The sequence below is a fragment of the Gymnoscopelus braueri genome, assembly GCF_963280865.1.
Source record: "Gymnoscopelus braueri genome assembly, chromosome: 22".
NCBI classification, from domain to species: Eukaryota; Metazoa; Chordata; class Actinopteri; order Myctophiformes; family Myctophidae; genus Gymnoscopelus; species Gymnoscopelus braueri.
The window spans coordinates 15,115,824-15,123,227 of record NC_137624.1 but is presented as its reverse complement, the minus strand read 5'-3'; positions in this window follow the sequence as shown (position 1 = coordinate 15,123,227).

The window sequence follows — 7,404 nt, the reverse complement described above, 5'->3', positions numbered from 1 at the left end:
AGGGCAATGTTAAAAGGGTGGCATTTGTATCTCAACGTAGCGCAAATGTGCGTGCAAAGTGTCACCGCAATTGGACGTTCATGATATGCGGCATTTTGTTAAAAACGGGCCACACCTGCAAACTTTAGATGTCAATCTTAGCCAATCAAACAGATCCGTCTTGATCACATGACTATAGAGATCATGTGTACCAATTTGCGTGAAATTTGGATACAATCTTTAGGCTTAATAGCAAAACAAAATGTTTTACATAAGTCGGCGCTATAAAAGGCACATGTAAAAGATGCAGGGCAAAGGTTTTTCCTTGGCCTCTAGAGAGTGTGCATACAAAGTTTTACACAGATCGGTGCAGTTATAGGTAAAAACACGAATCGGCCTGTTATAGCGCCACCATGGGGTTATTTTGAAAATTCCACGGAAATTGCATGCTGTGTTCATGATTTGAGGCATTTTGTTCAAAACGGAGTACTTCTGCAAACTTTGGAAGCCAATTTTAGCCAATCAGGATGGAATATAAAAAATAGAGAATACTGGCCCTCATTTATCAACGCGGCGCAGACCAAATAATGGGCGTACGGCGAGATCACCTTGACTTTCGGCATTTATCAATATATCCTGACGTTGGCTTCATCCTACCGTACGCTGATATCTCACGTCTGGTCGATAGCTTGTTGACTTTAGCTGCGGCCGTTTATTCCATTCTAGACCTGCAGAGCAGCATTGTCTGACTGTCTGACAGGCATCTGGACACATTATCCACTCCTAAATGTATATCTACACTAATAAATAATCCCTGTGAAAGTATAACATTTTATAAAGTAATTTAAACAAACTGCTTTAACGGTCATTCGGTCGGTTGGGGGCACGGTGGCGCAGTCGGTAGCACTGTCGCCTCACAGCTAGAAGGTCCTGGGTTCGATTCCCACAGGGGACGCTGTGGGGCACTGGGGGCGTGTTCTCTCCTCCGTGTCATCAGCGCCCATACCCTAGGTGGGGTTGGCGAAAGGGCCTTTCTGTGGGGAGTTTGCATGTTCTCCCCGTGTCTCCTAGGGTAGGTACCCTCACAAAAACATGCAGTAATCCTGGTCACTATACTGCCTCCCCCTGGCCAGCTGGGGCGCCTGATGGAGGGGAAGGGAACTGGTTGGAATAACGTGTTCCTTCCACGCGCTACGTCCAACCAGGGAAACTCCCCCCTGTCAGGTGACAAGAAGGTCAGTTGGCTCTCATGCATTGAAGGAGGCATGAGCTTGGCCCTGGCCTCCCTAGGTTGGCAGAGGGAAGGTAGTGCCCAGGATTACACAGACAATTGGCACTGGGTGTTAAAAATAGGGTTACAAAATCGTGGGATAAAAAAAAAAAAAAAAAAAGTCATTCGGTTAAAGGACAACTTTGTTTTTTTACAACCAAGGTTTATGTTTTAGATTGTAATTAAAGTGAATAAAAGATGAGTGTTACATTTTTTTAATTTACTGCTTTCTTTCTAATAATTTTCGCGATCGTTTTTACAGTGGGCGGGGGCATTCTGTCCGGTGGCTAAATATGTATTTTTTTACACAATAACCCGGTGTTTTCTTTATTATTATTTACAGTAGCTCTTCTAGCCCCCAATAACTCACATCTGGCCATCAAAGACCACGGGACCGTTTTTATTGTGTAAAAAATACATATTTAGCCACCGGACAGAATGCCCCCGCCCACTGTAAAAAATATCGCGGAAATTGCTAAAACTATAGAGAGCAGTAAATGAAAAAAAAATAACACATCTTTTATTTACTTTAATTACAAGCTAAAATATAAACCTTGGTTGTAAAAAAACAAGTTGTCCTTTAAGCTTGCACATCTGGCTGCATTGGCCATTTGAAAATTGCAGATCTGCAAGTTCGTGTAGATCTGCTATTTTCAAAATATACGAGCGCTTCTGCGAGCGCATTTTTCATGGACAGTGAGGTGTTCAAACTTACAGTAGCTTGTCCTATGGTATGGAGTTATGTCATAGAGAGTTTTGAAGACTACAACCTGGCAGGGTTAAGGATATAAACCCGACGCTCCAATCTCTTATTAACGTGGCGGCACGGAATCACTGCAGCCTGCCCAAGTCTGACTGCTTTATTTTAGTAACTCGAACGTGCACTGCTCGGTATGGGGTAAATAAATTAATATGCAAACATATTCCATTCATGGTGATGAGATTGTTATCATAATATGTCATTCATGTAGGCTACAAGCCTACGTGACAAAGATTGTACCGCTACGGATTACATGAAAGACACAGTTGGGCGCGTGTGTGTGTGTGTGTCTGTGTGTGTGTGTGTGTGTGTGTGTGTGTGTGTGTGTGTGTGTGTGTGTGTGTGTGTGTGTGTGTGTGTGTGTGTGTGTGTGTGTGTGTGAGAGAGAGAGAGAGGCGCGTGCGTGTGCGTGTGTGTGACTTGACAGGCAGCGAGGCGAGGCGAGCCGGCGAAACTCTTTCTTTTTGGTCGTATACTGGTTCTTCATGTCGTAAAATCGGGGTGTTTCCAGAAAATTTAAGGGCGTGTTATTTAAATGACGCTCGGTTTTAGCCGTGACATTTATCAAGGCTCCGACCCAATGTACGCTAGGATCGGCTGTATAGGATTCGTTGATAAATGTGATTTCGACGTTGGTGTACGGCCGAATATATGGAAAAATATAAGCCGGTTTATACGCTCCGTTGATAAATGAGGGCCACTGTGTACCGATTTGTGGGACTTTAGGACAAAATCTGTAGGAGTACTGTCACAAAAATAGTTTGCACAAATCGGCCTCCTGGTGGAGCTATAAAAGGCCCATATGAACATTTTGGGGCAGAGGTTCTGCTATGGCATCCAGGGAGTGTGTGTGAACAGTTTTGCTGCGATCAAGCCAAGCTGTACACAGACAGAATGACGCACGGACACACACACACACACACACACACACACACGCGGACGGACGGACGGACAGGGGGCCAAACATACTCTCTCACCATGCCTTTCGGCCTGGCGGAGACAATAATGTCATTAAATGAATGATAAGTAAAGCTCTCATCTGTACATCCCCCCATAAATAGTAGTGTAACAACTGGTGCATTTATAGTTTTACAATATGATATTGAGGATGTACACCTAGGCAAACAAAATGTAGCACCAGCTAACGACTTACTTATTACCTTAAGCATTGAACTGTAACAAGAACAGAAAAACACTCACCTTTTTCCTTTTCCTTTTCACTTTTTTCTGAAGTCGAGCCATCATCAGCATCCTGTTGTACCAATTCATGTTATTTTAATCATATAATGACTGAGTGAGCGCTATTAGACAACATAATGTATTGTATTGATGAATTGAATACACAGGACCCAATGGAAACAAGCCATAGTGCTTTCTAGGGTTAAATCCTTTTAGCATTCCTTTGTATAGAACTGTACTTTCTATGCTTTTTTTGCAAACTGAAACTGTTAATAAAGTATTCAATCAATCAATCAATCAATATGATATTGGCTACAGTAGTGCTTTTCAACCAGAAACCGACTACCTTTTGTGTCCACTGTTAGATTTCATAAACTGTAGTAATAACTACACGTTTCTTATTGCTAACGCGGCGCGCCGCCCAAGTGGAGCTTACTATGAAACCGTGCTCGGGTTGTGTGTGTGTCCTTCTGAGTCTCTGTGTGCACTTCCTGTGTGCAGCCGCGCCCCCATGTGACTCACGCTCTCATTGGCTGCTGACAGATCTCAGAGTGGAGCTTACTATGAAACCAACCCGATCGCCCCCCAAACACGGTGAAATAGCACGGATTGACAAACGGCAATTCCGTGCATAGATGACTAATTCCGTGCATTGATGACTAGGAACTCCGAAACTCTGTGCATAGGAGAACCATATCCCCACCCATTAACTTCAATACGAGGCGGAGGTAGTCACGTCACTTTCTCTCTACACTCTCCCCATCAAGGTGAAATAACACGGATTACGAGGCACGGTGGCGCAGTCGGTAGCGCTGTCGCCTCACAGCTAGAAGTACTGGGTTCAATTCCCGCCGGGGACGCTGTGGGCGCTGGGGGCGTGTCTTCTCCTCCGCGTCATCAGTGCCCATACCCTAGGTGGGGTTGGCGAAAGGGACTACTCTGTGTGGAGTTTGCATGTTCTCCCCGTGTCTCCTATGGTAGTTAATACCCTCACAAAAACATGTAGTAATCCTGGTCTCTATGCTTTCTCCCCCTGGTCAGCCGGGGCGTCTGATGGAGGGGAAAGGAACTGGTTGGAATAACGTGTTCCTTCCACGTGCTACGTCCTACCAGGGAAACTCCCCCCTGTCAGGTGACAAGAAGGTCAGTTGGCTCTCATGCCTGAAGGAAGCATGAGCTCGGCCCTGGCCTCCCTAGGCTGGTGGGGGGAGTGTAGTGCCCAGGATCACTTAGCAAATTGGCACCGGGTGAAAAAAAGGGTTACAAAATCGAGGGATAAAAATTATAAAGTAAAAAAAAAAAAAAAAAACACGGATTACAAGTCCATAAATACACAATTTAAGCGTTCGCGCGTCTTACTTGTCAATATAACATTTATTTGAGCCTTGTTTAAAGTGTAGGCACCAGTACCTTGCTAAAGTGATGTCACATATCTCTCAAATACCCCCCAACTACTGTATATCATATTAAGCTTGTGGTCATAATTATTCAATGGTGGATGAACTACTCACATGTGTTACTTCAGTAAAATGATCAATGCCACAATGTAGAACTACTCTTTTACAAGTAAAAGTCCAGAATTCAAAGTATACTTGAGTAAAAGTATTGGCAACATATCCTTAAGTACTAAAAGTAAAGAAGAATGTCCCCTTTCATAAGTTTGTATAACAATATTTTGAAAATAGCAGATCTACAAGCTCACAATGTGTACAAATCTAAGTGCATTATACTGCATTATAAATGCGGTTAAAACACATTATAGACCTGACCTTTAATTAAAGTGTTACCAAAAATGTTTTGTAAAAATCGGCCTCCTGGTGGCGCTATATTAGGGCAATTCTGGAAGGGTGACATTTTTTCTTCAACATAGTAGGAATGTGCGTGCACAGTTCCACCGCAATCGGACGCTGTGTTCATGATTTGAGGCAATTGGTTCAAAACGGAGCACTCCTGCAAACTTTGGAAGCAGATCTTAGCCAATCAGGATGGAATATGAAAAATCTGAAAGACCTGTTTTGTTTAATGACTATAGAGATACTGTGTACCGATTTGTGGGATTTTTGGACTAAATCGGTAGGTGTGCTGTAAAATAGTTTAGCACAAATTGGCCTCCTGGTGGCGCTATAACAAGCCCATGTGAGGAATTTGGGGCTGAGGTTCTGAATTGGCATCCAGGGAGTGTGCACAGTTTCGCTGCGATCAAGCCAACGGTGCCGGAGATTAGCTGTGCACAGACAGAATGACGCACGCACACACTCATACACGGAAGGACGGACGGACAGGGTGCAAAACATACTCTCTCGCCATGCCGAAAAGACAATGGCCAAGTTTCCCAAAGCGATTTCAGGTCGTGCGTAGCTTAGGAAGCTGCGTAAGAGCCTCCACGCAGCTGCGCAGTAGCAACCCCGCTACGCACTATCTTCATTAGTAGCAGCTGGTTGTGCCTCACGTGCTATCTAAACTGGCTTCGGGAAACACCATCGTCGTAGGTTCTCAAGTGCATGGCGTTATGTGTCTGCCTAACAGATTTCGGGAAACAGCACGCACGTAAGACCTCCTGGACGAAGTAATTTAGAAGCAAACCTAACCCCTACGCATCCTCCAATGCTGAAATATGTCTGCTTTTTGTTTTGTTTTCTCTGAGATGCATTGTGTTTTTGTTCTGTTTCTTTTCATTTGATAGTTTTTTGCTGTTTTTATTTCTGTTTATGTAAAGCACTTTGTGAGTCCTCTCTGTGAAATGTGCTATACAAATAAAATGTACTTACTTACTTACGTAGTGCTACTAGGCAGCAGTTTGAACCCTTCGTAGCGAATATATACAGTGAAATAGATCGATAAAAATACCACACACACAAACAAACACTTTTACTTTAAACTACCGTTTAACTATATTTCATTTAATTTACTTGCATAATGGGGACACTTTAAGTGTTTTCATATACATTTACCTTGCAGACGTCACCTCGCTGTAGCACGTAGTGCACAAGCAGCTGCTACTAATGAGGGTAGAGCGTAGGTTTGGCCGCGTCTGTGTAGGAGGCTCTTACACAAGCTGCGTAGGCTACGCACGACCTGAAATCGCTTTAGGAAAACCCGGCTCTTACGTGCCTGCTAAGGTACTGCGCAGCCTGTGTGGACGCACGTAAGACCCTTCTTAAGGGCCCCACGCAGTCCCTAAGCAGCATCTCTTTGGGAAACCCGGCCAATGACGCAAAGGCTCTGTTATTGACATGAAGTCCTTTTACAAAATAAAATACATAAATATACATATTGTATATATGAGTTAATTTAGTATAGAGTGACAGAGTGAAGTGAGGCACGTTTGTCACACATCAGTGTGTTGAAATAATTTCAGCTCTCTGTGACCTACTGTGACATTTTTATTATTTCGTTTTATTATTATTATTATTATTATTTTACTACACCATTCATGGAAACTTTTTAAGCTTTGAAACCACTTCACTCAAATCCACACAGCTATAATTATAAGATTATGTTAAAGCTGTAAATGAAGAATTAACAATAAAAAGTATTTCGCCTACCTGGATGTGTGGAGCTGAAGGTGAAGGTGATGGTGGAGCTGAAGGTGAAGCTGGAGCTGGAGCTGGATGTGAAGGTGGAGCTGAAAGTGAAGGTGTCTGGTCGGCCATTCTGTGTTGTATTAATGAGGTGGACTAGAGGAACAGCAGGTAAACAACCTGTATGATCAAATCATATCAATAAACAACCTGTATGATAAAATCATATTAATGAACAACCTGTATGATAAAATCATATTAATGTATGATAAAATCATATCTGTTACTTTAACTCTGAGTGGAATAATACACTTATTACTCTATTTAATGTTACACACTCTCAGAGAGAGGAAAAATACATGACATAACAAGAAAAAGTGCTCCTCGGAGCACAGGTCTCCGCCAGGTCAGGTAGGTTATTGTGGGCCAGCAATGTTCGGAATTCGTCAATAATGATGGAATATGAAAAATCGGATGGAACCATCTTAATCACTTGACTAAAGAGATAATGTGTACCAATTTGGTCGATGTTTGGACAACATTTGTCGGAGTAATACAAAATAAAAGTTTTGCAAAAATCGGCCTCCTGGTGGCGCTATAATAGGGCAATTTTAAAAGGGTGGCATTTGTTCCTCGACGTAGTGTGAATGTGTGTGCAAAGTTTCACTGCAATCGGATGCTGCGTTCATGATTTG